At 46.6% G+C, this 25,064-nt stretch overlaps 1 protein-coding gene across 1 annotated transcript in view; it reads right to left on the bottom strand.

Moving 5' to 3' along the window:
- The window catches only part of dnah1 (dynein, axonemal, heavy chain 1), a 995,196-nt gene extending 978,614 nt beyond the window's left edge, over window positions 1-16,582 (bottom strand). Inside the window, 1 exon segment of the mRNA XM_038812191.1 lies at window positions 16,353-16,582. The gene's annotated coding sequence lies outside the window, so the exon portion shown is untranslated.
- Window positions 16,583-25,064: the final 8,482 nt, after the last annotated feature.

The following is a 25,064-nucleotide window of genomic DNA, read 5'->3' as shown; positions in this document are numbered from 1 at the left end:
TTTCCCCTTAGCCTTCTCTGTTCTAATGAGAACAATCTCAGTTTCGCCAGTGCCTGCATGTAACTGAAAATGTTCATGTCTGGTATCATTCTAGTAAATCTCTGCACTGTCAAATGTCCCTCGAAAGACACTAATGTATTTCCTAAAATGTGGAGCACAAAATCGTCCAGTGTTTTATGAAATTCTACATAACATCCTTGCTTTTGAACTCTGAACCTATAAAGGCAAAGTTCGCTTCTGGATTTTAACAGTCTTCTCAACTTGTTCTGCCGTCTTCAATTTGGCTAAAGAACCAGAGAGGTATTCATACATCAACTCCAGTCACTGAATTCAAGTATACAGGTACAGCACACAGTTAAGAAGGCAAATGGGGAGGGAAGAGATTGTATCTGTAGTTGTTTATATATGTTTCCTATGTAGTTATATTTGTTATTTTTTTCCCTTTTTTTGTCCTTTCTTTTCCTTGCAATGCTGTTCCCAATAAATGCAAAAAACAATAAAAATATTTATTTTTAAAAAGGCAAATGCAAGAGGACTTGAGTACAGGAGCAAGAATGTCTTGCTGCAGCTGTCCAGGGCCTTGGTGAGGCTACACAAGTATTGTGTGCAGTCTTGGTCTAATTATCTAAGAAAGGATATTCTTGCCATGGAGGGAGTGTAGCAAAGGCTCACCAGACTGATTCCTGGGATGGCAGTATTGTCGTATGAGGAGAGATTGGGTGGACGGACCTGTATTCACTGCAATTTAGAAGAATGAGAGGGGATCTCATTGAAATGTATAAGATTCTAACAAGGCTGGACAGACTGGATGCAAGGATGTTGTTTCCTCTGGCTGGGGATGTCGAGAACAAGGGGTCACAGTCTAAGAATACAGAATAGACCATTTGGAACTGAGGTGAGGAGAAACATCTTCACTCAAAAGGTGGTGAACCTGTGGAATTCTCTACTAAAGAAGGCTGTGGAGGCCAAGTTACTAACATATAAGAAGGAAATAGATAGGTTTCTAGACTCTAAAGGTGTCAAGGAGTATAGGGAGAGTGCAGGAATATAGCGTAGAGATGGAGGATCAGCCCTGATCATACTGAATGACTCAAAGGGTGAAATAATCTAGTCCTGCTTCTATTTTCTATATTTCTATCTTCCCTCATTAGCCCTGTCTGTTAGTCCATCAAAGAATTCACTCAACTTAGTCAAATGCAGCTTTCATTTATTAACCCATACATTTCAAGTTCTAGATTATTTTCTCTAATAGTATTCCCACTTTCCCACAGGCTGACTGCTCAGTAATTGATAGGATTATCTCTCACTTCCTTTTTTGAACAAGGATGTAACATTTATAATCTTCCAGTCCTCTGTTATCACCTCCATAGCTAAAGAGGAATGGAAGATTGAGGCCTCATCCTGTCACTTAAATGCTTATTTCCCTCAGCAAGAATGTACTCCACCCTGAACAGGCATCCTCTCTACTTTGAGTGCTGCCTTCTTGTCATCTATTTTTATGCCATCTATTTTTTTCTCTGCCATCTTCTCCTTTACTATGACAGTAGCAGCATTCCCTTCTTTAGTAAAGAGAGATGCAAAGTAATTATTTACCACCTGATCCCTGCTCACTACGCCCACAAGAAGGTCTCTTATTTGGTCCCCAATTAGCTGAAAATTTCCTTTGACTACCTTTTTATTATTTATAAAAAACATTTTTGTTCCTGTTTTACTATCCCCTCAGAGATCACGCACTATGCACCATCCGTTTCCCCCTGACTACCATGGAGTATGAACTCACCTGGTAAAACGGGACAGGGCTTGCCCTTAACAAGGGGGAACCTCATTGTATAAAAACCCCAATCTGGTGCACATTGGGAGGGGCAAGGAGAGTTAGTGGTGTGTACCTGTGTTCATTTTACATCCTACTGTGCTTTCTTGTGTGACTCTTCATTGGATTCTACACTGGCGACAAGAGTGGGATTCAAACCCATGCGTGCATAACAGTTGGTCCTGGATCCCGGTTCCAGGCGTTTTGTCACCATCAGCATCCACAGGGGGCTATACGAATACACCCGTTTGTCGTTTGGGGTTTCCTTGGCCTGTGCAATATTTCAGCGGATAATGGAGAACATTCTACGACATCTGGAGCAGGCCGGCATGCACCTCCGGAGTGGGAAATGCTTTTTAACTTCCCCGCGGTCACCTATTTGGGGTATTGGATTGATCGACACGTCCAACACCCGGTGGAGGACAAAGTGCGGGCAATCATAGAATCTACAGTGCAGAAGGAGGCCATTCGGCCCATCGAGTCTGTACCGGACCTTACAAAGAGCACCCTACTCAAGCTCACATCTCTGCCCTATCCCCGTAACCCAGTAACCCCCACTTAACCTTTTTGAACACTAAGGGCAATTTAGCATGGCCAATCCCACCTAACCCGCACATCTTTGGACTGTGGGAGGAACCGGAGCACCCGGAGGAAACCCACGCAGACACGGGGGAGAACGTGCAGACTCCGTACAGACAGTGACCCACGTTGGGAATCGAACCTGGGACCCTGGAGCTGTGAAGCAACTGTGCTAACCACTATGGTACCGTGCAGACACCCATCCCAATAAGCCAAACTGAGCTACGCTCTTTCTTAATGCTGGTCAGTTATTATGGGAAGTTTATCCCCAACTTGGTAACACTGCTCTGCCCACTCCACCAGCTATTGAAGAGGCACCTGTGAGAATGCACCCACACCCCCCACGCACCAGAAGGCGTTCGCGGAGGTGAAATCGAGATTGTCCTCCAAGAAATCGCTCACCCATTTTGATCCCACCAAGCCACTTCTTCTCACAAGTGATGCTTCCCCTTAAGGAGTGGAGGTCGCGCTTTTGGCCCCTTGAACCTGCTCTACCATTCAGTAAGATTACGGTTGATTCATTTGTGTTGTGTTCCACATTCGACATCTACCCCCAATAAACGTTGATTCCCTTGCCTAAATGTAATCTATCTCTTGCCTTAAAAATATTCAGTGTTTCCATATCTACAACATTCTGACAGAGTTCCAAAGCTGCACACCCTCAGAGAAAGACATTCTCCCTATCGCTGTCCTGTAAGGTGACCCTTAATTTAACACAGTGCCCTCAGTTCTGGAGTCACATCATTCAGGATCTTAAATACTTCATTCAAGTCACCCCTCACTCTTCTAAACTCCACTGGAAACAAGTCCAGTCTGTCCAACCTTTGTTCATAAAATAACCCGCTCATTCCAAGTATCAATCGAGTAAACCTCCTCTGTATCATCTTCAATGTATTTACATCATTCCTTAAATAAAGAGATCAGAACTGCACACAGTATTCAAGGTGAGGTGTCACCAATGCCCTGGATAACTGAAGCATAACATTCTTACTTTTGTGTTCAATTCCTTCTGTAATAAATGGATAGCATTTCATTAGCCTTCTTGATTACATGCTGCACACTAACCTCTGGTGATTCATGCACAAGGACACCTAAATTTCTCTGCATCTCAGCATTCTGCAGATGTTCTCCATTTAAGTAATACTCAGCGTTTTTAGTTTTCCTGCCAAAGTGTACAACATCACATTTTCCCACATTATATTTCATCTGCCGCATATTTGCCCACTCAATTAACCTAGCTATACCAATCTACAAACTCCAATGTCTTCTCCACAACACCCTACCCATCTTTGTGTCATCAAATTGCCTTCGCTCCCCTCATCTAAGTCAGTGATGTTAATTGTAAGATTTTGAGGCCCTAGCAAAGACTCCTGCGGGACTCTACTCACACATCCTGCCAATCAGGCAAAGACCCATTTATGCATCTAGCATACGCACCGTTTTCTGCCAGCCAGCCAATGAGATATAATGTGGGAAAATGTGATGTTGTACACTTTGGCAGGAAGACTAAAAAACACTGAGTATTACTTAAATGGAGAACAACTGCAGAATGCTGAGATGCAGGGAAATTTAGGTGTCCTTATGCATGTAAAGAAGCTGATATATTACTGCCAAAAAGCTTTCATTTTTTGCAATAACCTTTGATGTGGCACCTTATCAAATGCTTTCTGGAAATCCAAATACAGTACATCTACAGGTTCCCCTCTAGCCACAGCACATGTTACTCCTTCAAAAATCTCTAGAAAATTGGTTAAACATGATTTCCTTTTCATAAAACCATGATGACTCTTCCCAAGTACCTTGAGCTTGTCTAAGTGCCCAGTTATAACCTCTTTAATGATCGATTGTAACACCTTTCCCATGTCAGAGGTCAAGCTTACTGGCCTAATAGAGGGATTATATTTGCTACTTTGCAGAGGGCAGAACGCTGGAGCAGTCGTTAGCATTGCTACCTCACAGCGCCAAAGTCCCAGGTTCGCTCCCGGCTCTGGGTCATTGTCCGTGTGGAGTTTGCACATTCTCCCCGTGTTTGCGTGGGTTTCACCCCCACAACCCAAAGATATGCAGGGTAGATTAATTGGCCACACTAAATTGCCCTTTAATTGGAAAAGATTAACTGGGTACACTAACATTTTTTTAAAAATTTGCTACTTTAAAACTTTTTTAACTAATCTCTGTTTGGGCAGCACGGTAGCACAAGTGAATAGCACTATGGCTTCACAGCGCCATGGTCCCAAGTTCGATTCCCCGCTGGGTTACTGGCTGTGCGGAGTCTGCACGTTCTCCCCTTGTCTGCGTGGGTTTCCTCCGGGTGTTCCGGTTTCCTCCCACAGTCCAAAGATGTGCAGGTTAGGTGGATTGGACGTGCTAAATTGCCTTAGTGTCCAAAAAAAGGTTAGGAGGAGTTATTGGCTTACAGGGATAGGATGGAAGTGAGGGCTTAAGTGGGTCGGTGCAGACTCGATGGGCCGAATGGCCTCCTTCAGCACTGTACGTTCTATGTTCTATGTACTTTCCAGAATCTAATGAGTTTTGTAAAATTAACACCAACACATCTACTATCTCAATGTCCACCTCTTTTAAGACCCGAGGAAGAAGTCCACCAGGGGCCATGTCAGCCCTCGACTCCATCAATTTGTTCAGAACTATTTCCCCAGTGACTGTAATTTCCCAAGTTCCTCACTCCTCTCCACTTCCTGATTTATATTAATAATAATAATCTTTATTGTCACAAGTAGGCTTACATTAACACCGCAATGAAGTTACTGTGAAAAGCCCCGAATCGCCACATTCCGGTGCCTGTTCGGGTACACACATCTTTCGGGACTTGTAGGAGGAAACCGGAGCACCCGGAGGAAACCCACGCAGACACGGGGAGAACATGCAGACTCTGCACGGACAAAGACCCAAGACGAGAATAGAACCTGGGACCTGGAGCTGTGAAGCAACAGTGCTACCCACTGCGCTAACGTGCTGCCCTAGTTACAGCTATTACTGGAATATTTTTGTATCTTCTATAGTGAACACAGAAACAAAATATTTGCTCATTTCATCCACCATTTCCTTATTATCAACTATTAACACTCTTCACAGGACCAACACTCACTTTACCTACTCTTGCTATCTGTTTTTACATTCCGAGCAAACTTCTTCTGGTACTTAAATTTATTTCTCCTGATTAACCTTTTTTCTTATAGAATTTACAGTGCAGAAGGAGGCCATTCGGTCCACTGAGTCTGCACCGGCCCTTGGAAAGCGCACCCTACCTAAGCCCACATCTCCGCCCTAACCCCAGACCTCCACTCTATCCCCGTAACCGCAGCGAACCTTTTTTTTTGGACACTAAGGCTAAATTAGCATAAAAAATTCACCTAACCTGCACGTCTTTGGACTGTGGGAGGAAACCGGAGCACCCGGAGGAAACCCACACAGACACAGGGAAAACATGCAGAATCTTTACAGACAGTGACCCAAGCCGGGAATCGAAGCTGGGACCCTGGAGCTGTGAAGCAACTGTGCTACCACTGTGCTACCGTACTGCCCCTATTCTTTTGGTCATTCTCTGCTGTTCTTTCTTTTTTTTAAATATTTTTATTGACGCATTTGTAAAATTTTATAAAAATAACAGAAAAAGAACAGTAAACATTAAACATTAACATGGTGAAAAAAATAAAAATTTCCCCGATCGACTCTGCATTCATAAACCACATGAAATAACACAAAATAACACTTCCCCACCCCACCCACCCCCTCTCCCTGTCGGGAAGCTGCTACTGCTGACATTTTAAATTTTTCCAAGAAAGTCGATGAATGACTGTCACCTTCGGGAGAACCCTAGCATTGATCCTCTTAAGGCAAACTTTATTTTTTCGAGGCTGAGAAACCCAGCCATGTCATTGACCCAAGTCTCTACACTCGGAGGTTTCAAGTCCCTCCACATTAAAAGGATCTATCTCCGGGCTGCCAGGGAGGCCAAGGAGTCTTTCACTCCCTGAACTCCCGGGTTTCTGACTCTCCAAAGATCGCCACCTCTGGACTCGGCACCACCCGCGTATCTAGCACTGTGGACATTGCCTTGGCAAACCCCAACCAGAACCCTCCAAACTTCGGGCATGCCCAGAACATATGGACATGGTTTGCTGGGCTTCCCGCGCACCTCACACATCTGTCTTCTACCCCGAAAAACTTGCTCATCCTTGCCGCCATGTGTGCCCGGTGGGCCAACTTACACTGGATTAAACTGAGCCTAGCACATGATGAGGAGGAATTGACCCTACTTAGGGCTTCCACCCACAGACCCGGCTCTAATTCTCCTCCTAACTCCTCTTCCCATCTTCCCTTAAGTTCCTCCACCGGGGTTTCCTCCGCTTCAAGCAGTTCCTGGTAGATATCCGACACCTCCCCCCGCCCCCGCAAGGTACCGGAAACTACTCTATCCTGTATCCCCCGTGGCGGCAGAAGCGGTAAGGCCATCACCTGTTTTCTCAGGAAGGCCCGCACTTGCAAATATCTAAAGCCGTTACTTGGCGGCAGTTTAAATTTATCCTCCAGCGCCTGCAGGCTGCGAAAGCTCCCATCTTTAAACAGGTCACCCATCCTTTTGATACCTTCCCTCTGCCAGCTCTGGAACCCGCCATCCATCCTGCCCGGTAGAAACCTGTGGTTATTACATATCAGGGTCCAGACCGACGCTCCTTCCACCCTCTTGTGTCTCCTCCACTGCCCCCAGATCTTCAGTGCCACCACCACCACTTGTGGAGTAACGGGCCGGCGAGAACGGCAGAGGTGCCGTTACCAGCGCTCCCAAACTGGTGCCTTTACATGACGTCGCCTCCAACCGCTCCCATGCCGACCCCTCCCCCAATACCCACTTCCTAATCATGGCGATATTGGCCGCCCAGTAGTAGTTGCAAAAGTTCGGCAACGCCAGCCCACCCTCCCCCGACTGCGTTCCAACAGCACTCTCTTTACTCGCGGGGTCTTATTCGCCCACACAAATCCCAAGATGATCTTATTCACCCGCTTGAAAAAGGCCTTAGGGATGAAGATGGGAAGGCACTGGAATACAAATAGAAATCTGGGGAGGACCATCATTTTAACGGTCTGTACCCTCCCCGCCAGTGACAGCGGGAGCATGTTCCACCTTTTAAAGTCCCCTTCCATTTGTTCCACCAGCCGGGTCAAATTAAGCTTATGCAACGAATCCCACTTCTGAGCCACCTGTAGTCCAAGGAGCGAAAGCTCTTCTCTACCCTGCTAAGCGGCAGCTCACTCAGTCTTTTCTCCTGCCCTTTAGCCTGGATCACAAACAACTCACTCTTCCCCACGTTCAGTTTATACCCCGAAAAACTGCCAAATTCCCTCAAGAACTGCATGACCTCCCCCATACCCTCCAGTGGGTCCAAAATATACAGGAGGAGATCATCCGCGTAGAGCGAGACCCGGTCTCCACCCCCCCCCCCCGGACTAGCCCCTGCCAGTTCCTTGAGGCTCTCAACGCCATGGCCAGCGGCCCAATGGCTAGAGCAAATAATAGCGGGGAGAGGGGGCACCCTTGCCTCATCCACCAGTGCAATTTAAAATACCCTGACCTAAGCCGGTTTGTATGCACGCTTGCCACAGGCGCCTGGTACACCAATTGCACCCACCGAATAAAGTCCTCACCAAACCCAAACCTACCCAGCACCTCCCACAGGTACTCCCACTCCACCCGATCGAAAGCTTTCTCTGCATCCATTCCTGCCACAACCTCTGCTTCCACATTTTTCGAGGGCATCATAATAATATTTAAAAGCCTCCGCACATTGGCATTAAGTTGCCTGCCCTGAACAAATCCAGTCTGGTCTTCCCCTATCACCCCCGGGACACAATCCTCTATCCTTGTGTCCACGATTACATAGATTACATAGAATTTACAGTGCAGAAGGAGGCCATTCGGCCCATCGAGTCTGCACCGGCTCTTGGAAAGAGCACCCTACCCCCTATCGAAAGTCAACGCCTCCACCCTATCCCCATTACCCAGTAACCCCACCCAACACTAAGGGCAATTTTGGACACTAAGGGCAATTTATCATGGCCAATCCACCTAACCCGCACATCTTTGGACTGTGGGAGGAAACCGGAGCACCCGGAGGAAACCCACGCACACACGGGGAGGATGTGCAGACTCCGCACAGACAGTGACCCAAGCCGGAATCCAACCTGGGACCCTGGAGCTGTGAAGCGATTGTGCTATCCACAAGGCTACCGTGCTGCCCCCACAAGATCTTAGCCAATAGCTTGGCATCCACATTTAGAAGCGTGATTGGCCTGTAAGACCCACACTGTTCAGGGTCCTTCTCCCGTTTAAGAATAAGTGAGATCGAGGCCTGTAGGATTTCTTTCTCTCTAGCCTCATTAAAGGTCCTCATCAGTAGTGGGCTCAATGTCTCTGAAGATTTCTTGAAAAATTCCACCGGATAGCCATCCGGCCCCGGAGTCTTGCCCGACTCCATGTCCTCTAGTCCCTTAATGATTTCTTCTATCTCGATCGGGGCCACCAGCTCCTCCACCAGGCCCTCCTCCACCCTCGGGAACCTCAACTGGTCCAGAAATTGCCTCATCCCTTCCGCACACCCCGGGGGTTCCGACTCATATAATGTGCTGTAGAATTCCTTAAAAACTTAATTCACCCCCTCTGGGTCCAAGACCAAGTTACCCTCCTTATTCTTTACCCCACCAATCTCCCTGGCTATCTCCTCTTCCTAAACTGGTGCGCCAGCATCCTGCTCGCTTTCTTCCCATACTCATAGACCGCCCCCTTAGCCTTTCTCAGCTGTTCTACCACTTTCCATGTGGTCAACAATTCAAACTCCGTCTGTAGCTTACGCCACTCCCTCAGGAGCCCCGCATCCGGGGCCTCCACATAACTCCCATCCACTCAAAGTATCTCCTCCACTAATCTCTCCCTCTCCGCCCTTTCCCTCTTTACTCTTTGAGGCCGGATCGATATTAGTTCCCCTCTAACAACTGCCTTCAGGGCTTCCCAGACCGTCACTGCCGATACCTCTTGATGGAACCATCAATTCACAAGACACGTGCTTTAAGATATGAACAGTGGTTTTAATCTACTTACCACAGAGCCAGCCTGTTACCCGTTGAACTCTCAATGAACTGCAGGCTGGCTCTGGACACGGTTATTTATACAGCAGTCAAGGGGGAGGAGTTGTGGGCGGAGCCACGGGTGGAGCCCTGTACAAACTCCTGAGCATTCCCAGACCTACTCCCCCTAGCGGTCGGATAACGCTACTGCACTTACAATGGTATTGGTAAAGACAGTGTGAATTACTATGTTACATTCACCACACCGCTTCAGTGTTGTTTGTTTCCAGGTAGTCCTGGATACTCTTATTTACCCGCCCGCAAACCACCTCGTCCGCTAACAACCCCACATCCAGTCTCCACAGTGGATGCTGCCCTCTCTCCTCCCTAAGCCGCAAATCCACCCAGTGCGGGGCATGGTCCAAGACTGTAATCGGCGAGTATTCCGACCCCGCCACCTTCGGGATCAATGCCCTGCCCAGAACAAAAAAGTCAATACGGGAATAAACTTTGAGGACATGGGAGAAGAAAGAAAACTCCTTTACCCTCGGCCGTGTGAGCCTACAGGTGTCTACGCCCCCACCCACCCGCTCCATAAAGCCCTTCAATTCCTTTGCCGCCGCCAGCCTCTTTCCTGTCCTAGATTTTGAGCGGCCCAATTCAGGTTCAATAACCGTGTTGAAGGCACTCCCCCATGATCAAGTTGTGTGGCTCAAGGTCCGGGATTTTGCCCAACACGTGCCTCATAAAATCCACGTCAGTTCGGGACATAGACGTTTACAAGCACCACTCGGACACCCTCCAGCTTCCCACTCACCATTACATACCTACCCCCTTTATCAGCCACAATTCTCCCAGATACAAATGCCACTCGCTTACTGATCAAAATTGCTACCCTCCTGGTCATTGAGTCCAGCCCTGAGTAGAACACCTGGTTAACCCAACCCTTGCTTAATCTCATCTGGTATGTGACCTTTAGATGTGTCTCCTGAAGCATTGCCATGTCTGCCTTTAGTCCCTTTAAATGCGCGAACACGCATGCTCTCTTAACTGGCCCATTCAGACCTCTCACGTTCCACGTAATCAGCCTGGATGGGGGGGGGCTACCACCTGCCCCCCCCCCCCCCCCCCCCCCCCCCGCCGACTAGCCATCACCCTTTTTAGGCCAGCCCCAAGCCCACTCCCCCTCGCTTCCCCGAGCACCCCCTTAAGCAGCACTTGCCCCCGACCTCTCATTTGTTCCCTGAAAATAATTTCTCCCTTGCCAGCAAAGCAGTCACCCCCCTGTGGTGATTGTAGATCTGAGTAGATGCAATACAACTGAGCAAGCACTAGAGGGAGCACGGGAGAGCTATAAATACACAGGGACAGGAAGTGAGGACACTTCACGGAAGGCAGAACTGGTAGCAGGACAGGACAGGACAGGCAGGCAGCAGCATTTGAGGTAGCCGTAAGTTAAGCTCTGAAGACAGAACTAATTCACAATAAAGCATCTTCTCCAACTTTGAGACTAGGAGCTTTATTAAGACACGAGGAACAACACACCCCCCACCACACCAGAAGTCAGACACCAACTCAACACTAGCTCACCCCCCACTACGCTTCCGAGAGTCAGCTGACCGATGCTGACCCCGATAACCCCCATCCCTGGCACCGATCAGCTATCACTTATTGTTCGGACCGCTCTCTCCACATAGAAAAAAACTATTTACAGGATCACATTCCCCAGTAAGCAAACAACAGCTCTCAAGAAGACATTAACATAACCATAAACCAGAACAGAAACAATCACATAAAACAAAACCCAGTCTCCCGAAGGATAATGCTAACTTAAGGGCCCCCCCGTATCAGCTCCCTGCGAAACAAAGCGCCCTCCAACCATCCCTCCAGCCCATTCTCTCGCCCAAGACTAAATACAAAACACAATTACAAACCACCACCACATCCCATCTTCGAAGCTTAAGTGTCTTTTAACTCAAGTCCAACTTCTCTTTAATAAATGTCCAAACATCATCTGGCGACTCGAAGTAGTAGTGTCGATCTTCATGCGTTACCCACAGCCTCGCTGGGTATAACACCCCAAATTTCACCCCCTTCTTAAAGAGGGTCGCCTTTGTCCGGTTGAACCCAGCACGTCTCTTGGCCAGCTCCGCTCCCAGGTCCTGATAGATGCGCACCTCACTGTCTTCCTACTGGGTGCTCCGTTCCTTCTTAGCCCACCGCAAGACGCGCTCCTTATCTAAAAAATGGTGAAAACGAACCACCATGGCCCTTGGCGGGTCGTTTGCCTTGGGCTTCCTTTCGAGGGCTCTGTGTGGTCCGTCAAGCTTAAGGGGTCATGGGAAAGCCCCCACTCCCATCAGCGACTCCAGCATACCCAACACATATGCTCTGCATCAGGTCCCTCAATGCCTTCAGGAAGGCCAACGATTCTTAAATGCTGCCTCCTGGTTCTGCTCTCCAGCTCCTCCAGCTTCTCCTACCTCTTCTTGTGGCAGTCCTCTAGCACCTCCACCTTGTGCTCCAGTACAGTTATCTTGTCCTCTTGGTTGGATAGTTTTAACTCGATCTCCTGAATCACTTTCCCCTCGGCCGCCTGAGTCACGACCATTTGGTTGATCGATGCTTTCAAGCGTATTCCTTTTCAGCTCAGCAAAGCAACTCTTCAAAAACTCCATCTGCTTCTCCTTCGGCCAGTGAGCCGCCGCTCCCTGGTCCTTGCCGTCTGCCATGCTTCGCCGCACTGCCAGCTCCACTTGCTTCTCTCTATCGGGGCTAATTCGCTTCACACGGCCACTTCTGATCCAGCTATCCATACATCGGGGGAGGAAATCCTCCTTACTATTGCTCACTCCTAAAGTCCACAAAAATCCAAGAAAAAAGGTCCGAAAGTCCGTTTCAGGCGGGAGCTATCGAATGTGCAACCTACTCCTCCATGGCCGCCACCAGAAGTGACTCTGCTGTTCTTTCTATCCCGACCAATTATCTGACCTGCCACTCATCTTTGTGCAGATATATACTTTTTGTACATATCAAGTTTGATGCTTTCCTTAACTTCTTTAATTAACTATGGACATTGGATCCTTCCTTTTGAATTTTTCTTTACCACAAGAATATACTTATTTTGGGTATTCTGAAATATCCCTTTAAATGTCTACCATTGCTTTTCCATTGATCTATCCCCTAGCCTAGTATCACAGTTCACTTCACCTAGCTCAGCTTTCATGCCCACATAGTTGCCCTTATTTAACTTTAAAATACTAGTCACAGACCCACTCATCTCCCTTTCAAGCTAGATGTAAAATTCAGCATATTGTGGTTGTCGCTACCTTTACCCTGAGGTCATTAATTAATCCTGTCACATTACACAAAATTAAGTCTAAAATAACCTGTTTGTTGTTGCTTCCAGAACGTGCTGTTCTAAGAAACTATCGCAAAAGCATTCTAAGAACTCTTCATCCAGGCTACTACTGCCAAACTGATTTTTCCCATTTATATGTAGATTAAAATCACCCATGATTATTGCTCTTCCTTTATCATATTTCTTCTTCTATACTTTGCCCTTCACTGTGGTTACTGTTACTTACACTTTTTGTGATCAGTTTGATTGTCTTCTGAATTATGAACCTAACATCTATGATAAGCCTCCTTTTTCTGTTTCATTTCAATCTCTATGGGCACCATGCTACGCCCAAAAAGCAGAGCACCACAGCGATGGGAGACCCCGCTTCCGAGATCTACCCGGCGGGCTACGCCTTGCGAGATCTAACGTGATCTCGCGAGACGTCGCAATGTGAAGTCCACCCATTAAGGGCAGGATCACATTTTGGCAAATCTGAATATTAGAGCGAGACAGCTAGTTTAACTGAAATATTGCTATTTATCCATACCCATAATCTAGGATGTATAATGAGGAACATCTACTTTATTCTATGAATGAAGATACCATAAAATTATAGATGATTAAAGGGTTAAAATGGTTAGGTGGCGTTGTTGGGGTAGCCAAGACATTGGGATCTAAGCCCTTTGCCTCACAGACTTCGGGTGAGTGCCAGTCAGTGATGGTCTCCACAAATGGAGATCAGATGGAATGGCACTCATGGTGGTCTCCCAGGGGATTGGAGGCACCCAGGTGCTCGCCCTCTGGGCAGCATGATACCCTGGCACTGCCAGACTGGTGCCCTAGAAGTGCCAACTGGGTGCCAGCCTGACACTGCCAAGGTGCCCAAGTGGCATTGCCAACTGCTAGGGGCATTACCAGGGTGCCAGACTGGTGGTGCCAAGCTGACATTTTCATACGGCAGTGATGGCGGGGGTATGCACTGCCTCAGTGTGGGGGGGGGGGGGTGCAGTGGGAGGTTCGGGGATTGCGTTGGGAGCTCGAGAGATTGGGATGCCATTTTAAAAGGGTGTTTCGATCTCTTGCTGCACTGAGGAGTTCCAGCGAGCGAGCACTGGGAAACAAGTGGCTAAATGTGTTCGATCATAGAATCCCTACAGTGCAGGAGGCCATTCGGCCTATCGAGTCTGCACCGACACTTGGATAGAGCACCATTTTTAAGCCCACGTCTCCACCCTATCCGCATAACTCAGCAACGCCACCTAACCCTTTAATCATCTATGATTTTAGGGTATCTTCATCCATAGAATAAAGCAGATGTTCCTCATTATACATCTGAAATTATGGATAAATAACAAGATTTTTAGGATGTCAGAATTTTAAGAAAGCCAAACTGTGTTAACCTCATGCATTAGAAAATAACTATTGCGATTGATTACTATGAGACTCTGTTCCTATTTGGTTAGTTCAAGCCAATTATCTTTAGACATGCAAATAGCTCTCATTTTGGATTATTCTCTTTTTCAAGGCTTCCTATTGCTCATTTATTGTTTTATCCACCAATCTTTGATTCCAATTCACTTGGGGGCAGATTCCTTCTCAACTAACTGAAACTAACCTCTTCTTTTGAGTATTTTCATGTTTGTTTTTTTCTCTATAACTACTCTAAACATAATGATATTGTAATCACTGTTTCCCAAATGCTCCTTCACTGAAGCATGCTTCACTTGGCCCTCTTCCTCAGAACAAAATCAAGTACTGCTTCCTTGTTGGGCTGGAAACTACACTGATCAAGATTTAAGTTCTCTTGTACTTATTTGGGAATACCTCCTCTCCACTTATTTTTCAAATGAACAATCTGAACAAAAAGTACTTAAGTCTAGTATCAAGCAGTCACTGTGTAAAATTACAGATTATGGTTAGCACTGTACTTGGCTTATGCCTGGGACATGTTGCCTTATGCCAAAGGAACAAATACAGATAAATCAAGAGAAAATATCAGAGATGGGTATAAGTATGATTTCAGTACCACTCACAGCACTGAGTCTTCTCTGATCAAAAATTGTCACCATAGCCTGGTATTCCTCCTTTCCTTTTTGCAGCTTGTGACATTTCTTCCATTGCTCTCCAATTTGCTCCATCTTCCTGGAAAGCCCTTATTCGTATTCTACTCATCCATTTTTAACAGCCAGTAAATCTAATTCCCTTGCTTCCACATGGTCACCACTTCCTTAGAGGATTTTATGTTAACCATGATTCAGCTCCCTAATGCACACCAATGATACTCAAGTTTATCTGTGCTCTAGGGGCTGGATTAGCTCACTGAGCTAAATCGCTGGCTTTTAAAGCAGATCAAGCAGGCCAGCAGCATGGTTCAATTCCCGTACCAGCCTCCCCAGACAGGCGCCGGAATGTGGCGACTAGGGGCTTTTCACAGTAACTTCATTCAAGCCTACTCGTGACAATAAGCGATTTTCAACTTTCAATTTCAACCAGAGCTAATGCTGCAGTGCTGTTTGCCATCAAGTACTGGATGAACCAAAATGGTTTCAAAATATCAACATCATGGGCAACACTGAAACCATCCTGTTGGACTGCGGCCAAAAGCCTGGTGATTTGCTTAAGCTAAACTAACTTCATGTATGTTAAGTTTGGTTTGGGAGAGTGGTGTTCCCACCTCCCAGTGTATTTTACAAATTTAAGAGTACCCAATTCTTTTTTTCCCAATTAAGGGGCAATTTAGTGCGGCCAATCCACCCACCCTGCAGATCTTTGGGTTGTGTGGTTGAGACCCACACAGACACCGGAAGAATGTGCAAACTCCACATGGGCAGTGACCCGGGGTCAGGATAGTACCTGGGTCCGTGAAGCAGCAGTGCTAACCACTGCACCACCGTGCTGCCCCCATGGCTGCCAAGTTGCCAACTGTGATTATATGTATTCCCGGCAGTTTCATCACAGTCATTAGTTGGCCAATAAATCCATCTTGTGATGTTATTCTTGCTTTCCTCTCACACCCAATTGGAAAGCAAAAAGCATCGTTACTCAATTGGATAATGCTTGGCTGTCAGCCAAACATTTTTTATCTCGTAAAGATAAAGGCTCAAAGAAAATGTTTTTATTAAACCCCGATGTTTTTGCCTCCAGGATTGATCAAACAGCTGGAGATTGATCTCCAATTGCTGGAGACTCCAGGCCAATCCTGGAGGGTTGGCAACCATTGATAAACGGCCGTTTTAACAGAATCGTATTCAAACGCCTGCAGCAGCTCGATTCAAGGCTTTTGAAAAACACGGAGTCGGAATTTGGCACTGAGGTTCACTTTTGGGGAAAAAAAACACACCATAAAACGGGACCGGATCAGTTTGAAACGAGAGGTTTTGATGGAGGCGGCGTGCTGGCCACTCGGTGCCGACTCGCCCCAAAAGGAGGGTGAAGGGCAGCGGCTCGTGTGGACGCACCCACGGAGAGGGAGCCAAGAGGACAGCCCGCGAAGATTCAGCAGGGGAGGAAGAGAGTGAAATAAGACGAGTAAACTCCCACCTTGGGTCTTGCACTAACCGCTCTCGCCGCTCGCCCGCCGGCTCCACTCGGCCTCAGGCTTGTGTCCTGGCAACCTGACGCCACGCGCGGTTACTAAGGAGCAAGCACCAAACTCAGCAGAGGGGTCCACAGCACCAGCAGAATTTTAAAAAGCAGTGACAACAGCTTTCCGACGCTCTCTTCATATTATACCCGACAATAACACGTATAAACATCTCATGTTCCAAGAACTCAAGTTTTTTTTTGGCTCCAATTAATAATTTTAAAGCTGGCCTCAAACTACCGACTCCCTCCCCGTCGCTTTGGAAAACGCCTTTAAGGAAGGAGGTTCATGATCTGTGTTGGTCTAACATCCACTGCAACTGGATGCAGTAAAACGAGAAACAGGCTTCCGACACAGGAAATGGTCCAATACTGTTTTATTGAACCTGTTGATTGCTGTACATAATCTGCTGTGGGCTGACACTCTATTAACCTAACTGATAACCTCCTACTGGCTTGACCAGACTAGCTCTTTATCACATGGTGATGATGTTCATTGGCCTGTGCACTGCGACTATCTCCCTAGCTGTGTTCTGTGAGAGAGAGAGAGGGTCTTAATGCCCTGTGGGCTTCATAGTGGTGGTGTTCTGTTTGGTGATTGGTTATTGGTTATCCTGTGTGTCAATCGCTGCCTGTCTGCATCTCATGATATACATGAGTGGATATTATGACATCTCCCCCTTTTAAAATACATTTTGGAACGTGGCTGTGTATGCATGCATAACTATGTACAAGTGGAGAATGAATGAACATATGTACATGGGAAGGTGTCTATCGTGCAGATACAGAGCAAACTGAACAAAATTTACAAGATTTAAGTCTATAGATTAAGTCTTTGTGGTGGGCGACGAATTCTTGTCTATTGCCGCAGAGGTGGGGGGGGGACGCCGGCACCTGGACAGGCAGGATGGTTGCCATCTCGGTGGCCTTGTGGACTGGTGGGATCGCTGCCAGATCAGTGGAGCGGACCTGCATAAGGCCACGTAATGCCCAGGCTTTCCACACTGTAGACATTGCCCTCTTTTGGCTGGACATTGCCGCTTTAAACAGGCGGAGCCACAATTTGGACACGTCATGACGCTAACATCAGCGCGTTCCGTGCACCATCGCGCATGCGCAGTGCGGTTGGCTGACGTTCGCACATGCGCATCGGGGTCTTCGGCCTCGTCGTCCACCCGGTCGTGGCGCGCATGCGTAGGGACCCGGGAAAAGCGTGCAAAACGGCCACTCTCCTCGATGCTCCGGCCTTGCATTTTTTCGATGGCCTGCACCCTTTTTGCCTCGTGGGAAACTAGTTTTGCATTTTCTGCCGCCCTGATGCGGGAGTATCGCTTCCTGGCACGCTCATGGACAACGCACATTTCGATGGTGACGGAGAGGGTCAACTGTTTGATTTTGAGGAGCTGCTCCCGCAGGGAGTCGGACTGGACCCCGAAAACGATCTGATCCCGAATCATGGAATCAGCCGTCGAGTCATAATTACATGACTGCGCTAGGATGCGGAGGTGGGTCATGAAGGACTGAAAAGGTTTATCCTTACCCTGAAGCCTCTGTTGGAAGATGTACCGTTCAAAGCTCTCATTCACCTCAATGTCGCAGTGGTTGTCGAATTTCAGCAGAACCGTCTTGAACTTCATCTTGTCTTCACCATCGGCAAACGTGAGCGAGTTATAGATGTGGATGGCGTAGTCCCCCGGAGTCGACAGGAACAGCGTGATCTTTCGGGCATCTGATGCTGCCTCGAGGTTGGAGGCCTCGGTATACAGGAGGAACTTCTGTTTGAAGACTTTCCAGTTGGCTCCGAGGTTGCCGGAGATCCAGAGTTGCGGAGGAGGTTGGATCTTTTCCATGCCGCTGGATGGCTGCGTGCTGGTCGTTGCAGATTCACTCGAGGTAGGTTCATTAGAGTTAATAGCTCTCTGGTACCATGATGTGTTATCTGTGTTGGTATAAAATCGACTGCAACTGGATGCAGTAAAACGAGAAACAGACTTCCGACACAGGAGATGGTCCAACACTGTTTTATTGAACCTGTTGATTGCTGTACATAAACTGATGTGGGTTGACACTCTATTAACCTGATAACCTCCTACTCGCATGACCAGACTAGCTCTCTATCACATGGTGATGATGTTCATTGGCCTGTGCACTGCGACTATCTTCCTAGCCTTAACGCCCTGAGGGCTTTATAGTGGTGGTGGCCTGTCTGGTGATTGGTTGTTCTGTGTCGTGTGTGTTCATTGGTTATCCTGTGTGTCAATCACTGCCTGTCTGCATCTCATGATATACATGAGTGGATATTATGACAGTTCACTCCATGTCCTCTATCCTGAAATGACTCCAATAATCCTAATCTTTATTATTGTCACAAATGTGGTGATATGCATCACTATAAATACACAAGGGGTTAATGTAAATACACTACAACTAAGTAAACACTAGAGGGAGCACCAGAGATGTCATGATATGCAGACATACAGTTAATGAACATATAGAATAGGACACGACCAATGGGCAGTCAAGACACCCAGAGGTGACACTACCACAAGGGGGCATTACACAACCCATATATAAAAGGACAGGGCGCACGTGCACTGTCTCTTTCCACAGGCGACACTTAGAGAGAAGGACAGGGGCAGATCAGAAGCATCACACTCACCACGTGGCTTTGAGCAGACTGGTTAGTTACTATCGCAAGTTAGACTGAGTTACTATAGCAAAATTAGCAGGAGAGTCGATCCCATAGAGAACTGTGCTAATGATTCAATAAATCACATTGAACTTACTTCAAAGTTTGGAGTATCTTTTGGTCAAAGCTGCATTGAGTTGCAGCCTGTGTTATCCCAGAGTACATAACACAACATGGTACCAGTCGTGCCTGTTGAATCTATATAGTTCAACTTAGCAAGATCCGTGACTACCAGCAGCAGCACCCAGGCAAGATGATTGAAATTCCGTTTCCTCAGCAGCTCGGGTACCACGGCAATCTCAGTGCCAACTGGCGTGCATTCAAGTAGAGATTTGAGATTTACATGGTAGCATCCAACATTGATGGCATGGCCGATGCTGAGAATTTAGATCTTCTACTCACCATTGCGGGTGAAAGTGCAACAGAAATCCTCAACTTCTTCAAGTACTCAAAGGGCAGGACAAGAGAGACTTCCAGACAGTCCTGGACAAGTTTGAAAACTACTGCGAGGTAAACACAACAGAAATCGGTAAAACTGGCGCCTATACACATCACGAGGCAAAGGTAGGCTTGCAACAGAAGCAAATGGCAATTTTGATTGGCAGCCATCTTGCGCAAGGAGCCGCATATGCACAGTTCCCGAGAAGACGCGATCTGGCAAACCAGTCGCGCATGCGCAGTTGCGTAAAGAGCGCACAGTAAAGGAAAAGCGATTTGCGCATGCGCAATCCATTCCTACGCTCTACATCACAAGTGTCATGATGTCAGAGGCCCCGGACCACACCCACTTAAAGGTGAAATGGCCGAAAATGGTGAAAAAAAATGTTTTAATTTTAAAGCTAGAAAACACAATTCTTTCACCTGGAATGACAGCACAATGCTTGAACTTTGACCAGTAGCTGAAAGTAACCTCCGCAGAACCCTGCAACAAGCAGTTAACACCGTCCTAAGAGATGGTTTAGTCCTTGAAGACTACGACTCAGATGATGATTTCATCATTGATCGTGGCAACCTCAGCACCAAATCCGAACCGCAACGAGATGTGTTGTACATTGACGCATCCGACACAGTCATGGATGAGGTCTTCGGATTTGAGGATCCTCAGCCCAGCACAGACGACAACCCGACCCATGAGTACAGGATTCTGCTGCGGCCTGACGCCAAGTGACAGAGAGCGGTACAAGCCCACAGAGAGTGGCCTGATGCCAAGAGAGTGGTCCACGCACCACGAAGAGTCCCTGACTCCGCTCAGAAAGCGATGACAGACTCCACAGCGAGACCACTGCACGTCTCCGCACAGAGAACACAGAAAGTCTCTGCAGCGAGACCACTGCACGACTCCATTGAGAGCACACAGACTGACTCCACAGCGGACCACTGCATGACTCCACACAAGGAACGATGCCAGACTCCACATAGAGAGAGATACAAGCCTCCACAGTGAGTTCGGTGACAGACTCCACAATGGGAGCAACACAAGACTCCAGAGTGCAGTCCTTGCGTGAACAAGACCATGAAGGTCTCGCAACATTATCTGAGCAACTAGCAGCAGACGATGCCACGCTCAAGTGCACAGCAAGACGACTATGACAGTCTACCACGTTCACGTGAAAAAACAAAAAGACTATGACAGTCTACCCAGATTATTTGAGCCACTAGAAGAAGACTCTGACAGTCTACCCAGCTCATTTAACTGACAAGAAGACACTGAAGGTCTACCCACTGTATGTGCGACAAGTGACAAAGGCTTCACAATTCCCATACAAGATGTGCGACATCTCAGCGAGACTGACAGATCTCAGCTAGTATGTGCAGAAGCTCTCGACAATCAAAGTGAGGCTACTAGTGACTCCAGTGACACCATGTTAATTCAAACCTCATCTCCTCAAGCATCTCCACAAGAACCTGAAATCACTCCAGACGGGGAGCATTATGAAACCACAGGTGATTCAGGTGAACCAGAAAGGGCTCCAAACGTGGAGCATCGACAAACCAAAGATGATTCAAGTGAACCGGACATGACTCCAGACAGGGAGCGCCGAGGAATCAGAGACGGCAGGCTCAATGAAACAGCAGATGCCACAAAGGACACTGATACAAGTGACTTTGTGAAGGACTCGAATTCTCCACGTGGTGTGGTCATTGAGCACAACAAACAACAACAAAACCTACAAAAACAACAACAAAAAGCGTACCAAAGGCACCAATGTCAACACCACGCACAAGAAAAACAACAACACTGGAACAACGACTGGTACAACATGGTACAACTCTGCAAATGCAGGTCACTGTGACAGCACAGCTCAAGTCAATGGCAAGTGTGCAGACATACCATGGCATGATAACGCATCTTACAAATTCACGTTTGCTACACTACAAACAAGCAGACCAGCTTTCAAGGCAGCTGACATATAGCATCAATACCGCAAACACAGACTCTAGTCCAGGTCAGACTAGAAAGATGACATCGGGAATCGCTACCACAAGCATCGAAAAAAAAGAGTCCACCTCAGACAATGAAGTGATTTGACCATTTGAACACCTCCTGATGACTTCTTGGTTATGTAAACACCAGGACACTGACGGCGTTCACAAGGGAATGACAACATCGACATCGCCACTTCCATAACAGCACAAGAAAGCCACTCGACCGTGTAAATTCATGAACTTTGGACTCAACTATTATTTGGTATTGTATAATCCTCAATGTCATCAGAACTATTCTTTGATCTTGTATAATAATCACTGTCATCATGACTTGTACATGTCATCACTTATCTACCTATTTTGTTCAATTTTCTTTAACACTGTACAGAAAATATGTAACACAAAAAGGGGGGGATGTGGTGATATGCATCACTGTAAATACACAAGGGGTTAATGTAAATACACTCCAACTAAGTAAACACTTGAGGGAGCACCGGAGATGTCATTACATGCAGACATGACGTACAGTTAATGAACACATAGAATAGGACACGACCAATGGGCAGTCAAGACACCCAGAGGTGACACTACCACAAGGGGGCATTACACAACCTATATATAAAAGGACAGGGCACACATGCTCTGTCTCTTTCCACAGGTGACACTTAGAGAGGACAGGGGCAGATCAGAAATATCACACCCACCACGTGGCTTAGAGCAGACTGGTTAGTTAGACTGACACAAGATTAGCAGGAGAGTCAAACTCATAGAGAATTGTGCTAATGGTTCAATAAATCACATTGAACTTACTTCAAAGCCTGGAGTATCCTTTGGTCAAAGTTGTATCGAGTTGCAGCCTGTGTTATCCCAGAGTACATAACACAACAAGTAGGCTTAAATTAACACTGCAATGAAGTTACTGTGAAAGCCCCAAGTCGCCACACTCCAACACCTGTTCAGATACACTGAGGGAGAATTCAGAATGTCCAATTAACCTAACAGCACATTTTTCAGGAATTGTGGGAGGAAACCGGAGCACCCGGATGAAACCCACACAGACACGGGGAGAACGTGCAGACTCCACACAGACAGTGACCCAAGCCAGGAATTGAACCCAGGTCCTTGGCACTGTGAAGCAACAGTGCTAACCACTGCAGTTTGGCATGATTTATTTCTGTGACATCTCATGAAAGAATATATATATTTTTAAGAAAGATTTAGCCTCACCATACCTAATCAGCAGTGGTTGAGGGAACTCTGTAGCAGGATCATTATCCTGTAATTATAGCTGGCCAAGAAAGAGTTGGTTGCCAGAAACAAAGTCTTTTTTTTTGGGGCATAATTTGGTTTTAAAATGTTGCTGTTGGTTCAGATTGAGTTGACAAAAACATTAAAATCCCCACAACTACCAGAGATTTAGGGTGGAGTTTCCAAAACCAAACAAATCAGATTATGGAGTTGTACTCTTGTCTGAGATAATGCGTGGCACAGTGGTTAGCACTGCTGCCTCATGGCGTCAGGGACCTGGGTTAAATTCTGGCCTTGGATTACTGTCAGTGTAGAGTTTGCACTTTCTCCCCATGTTTGCTTGAGCTTCATCCGGGTGCTCCAGTTTCCACCCACAGTACAAAGATGTGCAGGTTAGAAGGATTGACTATGCTAAAAATTCTCCCTTAGTGTCCAAAGGTGTCCAGGGTAGGTGGAGTTACAGGGATAGGGCGGCGGAGTGGGCTGAGGTAAGGTGTTCTTTCAGAGGGTTGGTGCAGACTTGATATGCCAAATGGCCTCCTTCTGCACTGCAAGAATTCTATGATAAGAAGCACTTACTCCGAACAATACATTTTTTGGGTGCCCCTGCTGAGATGGCTCCTTATGTCGCGATGGTCTTATTCATTGAAGAAGCGGCAGGAAATAGTTTCTGGAGGCCTGATAGAAATTGACTTTTCTAATCAGCTATAACCATTAGAGTAAGGGGAGATGATAGAGGTTTAATTGAGAACTCATTAAGAATAATTAACTATAATCATGTTAGGCATTACTTCAGTGCACCAAATAGCTGGGAACACATGAAGGGTTAATCCTGATAACACGCTCTAATTTCTTTCTCAAGTTTCACGTTTTGCAAGCTGCTTGAAACTACGAGGTTATTGACGTCAACTAGCTAATTGTATGTTAAAAACTGGGTGGTTGTCCAGTACGAGTAGTTCTGTTTCTGTGGAAACAGCCAGTCTAGAGATATAATTTCTCAGCAAAAACTCTGTTTTTCTAATTAATGATAGAGGCAGGTGTATGGGAAAGTCGCACCAAAATATTTAAATACATATATCTCTTAAAATTGATAGGCAGGCAGTTTGGCTGAATTGAGTGAATTATAAATTAGTTAAAGACAATCAGAAGTAAAAAGAAGGCCAGACCTTAAGATAATAATCTCCTTAAGAATCACTTACCAGGATGGAAAAACTCATTCCGGAATCACTCTATTTTTCTGAAACCTATGTCTTTGCTGTTTGCTTTTGCTAATCGCCATCTTTCTTTTCTTTAAATCACTTAGTAATGTTATTCTGTGTATTATGATTTGAAGAATTACCACAATCTGTATTTTAAAACTCAACTACTGTATACTGGGGCAGCAGGGTAGCATGGTGGTTAGCATAAATGCTTCACAGCTCCAGGGTCCCAGGTTCGATTCCCGGCTGGGTCACTGTCTGTGTGGAGTCTGCACGTCCTCCCCCTGTGTGCGTGGGTTTCCTCCGGGTGCTCCGGTTTCCTCCCACAGTCCAAAGATGTGCGGGTTAGGTGGATTGGCCATGCTAAATTGCCCGTAGTGTCCTAATAAAAAGTTAAGGGGGGGGTTGTTGGGTTACGGGTATAGGGTGGATACGTGGGTTTGAGTAGGGTGATCATGGCTCGGCACAACATTGAGGGCCGAAGGGCCTGTTCTGTGCTGTACTGTTCTATGTTCTATGTTCTATGTTCTATTCACTAAAGACAATTCTTCTGACTAACTTGCTGCAGGGAAGGTCAGAACTCTCTAAATGTTGTATTGAAAATAAGCTTACCAGTGGCATAGCTGACAAATAAAGTTCAAGTGGACTTTGCCAAAAAGCATAGACTTGACTCTGTTATTTGGGAACTGAGAAGGGATAACGGATATCCAGGGTTCCAAATAGACACAGAGATCCATCAACTGGTGCAGCAAGATGAAAGGAGGGAGAGGTGGACCGAAGTCCGTGCCGTTGACAACCAAATTATTAACAACGAGGCCCGAAGACAGAATCGCTGACCGGAAGACCGAACTTTGACTTTGATCTGAAGATCGGCGGGACTGAGGTAAGAAATCACCTTTTCCTCATTAAAGTCCTCAGCTGCAACGGCTCGGGAAACTTCCCCAAACAACAACAGTACCTTAAAAGAAAAGACTGTGCAATTGGGTGAGGGTGCAAATCTATTGTCAGACGTCTTATATCAGTTTCATATGGTATACGGTACGGCGTTACAGGTATACATATTATGATCTATGACTCACAGAGGCCTCGATTTGTGGCCCGGGTCAG

This window comes from Scyliorhinus canicula, chromosome 11 (genome assembly GCF_902713615.1).
Source record: "Scyliorhinus canicula chromosome 11, sScyCan1.1, whole genome shotgun sequence".
NCBI classification, from domain to species: Eukaryota; Metazoa; Chordata; class Chondrichthyes; order Carcharhiniformes; family Scyliorhinidae; genus Scyliorhinus; species Scyliorhinus canicula.
This window is presented reverse-complemented; position numbering and strand designations above follow the sequence as displayed.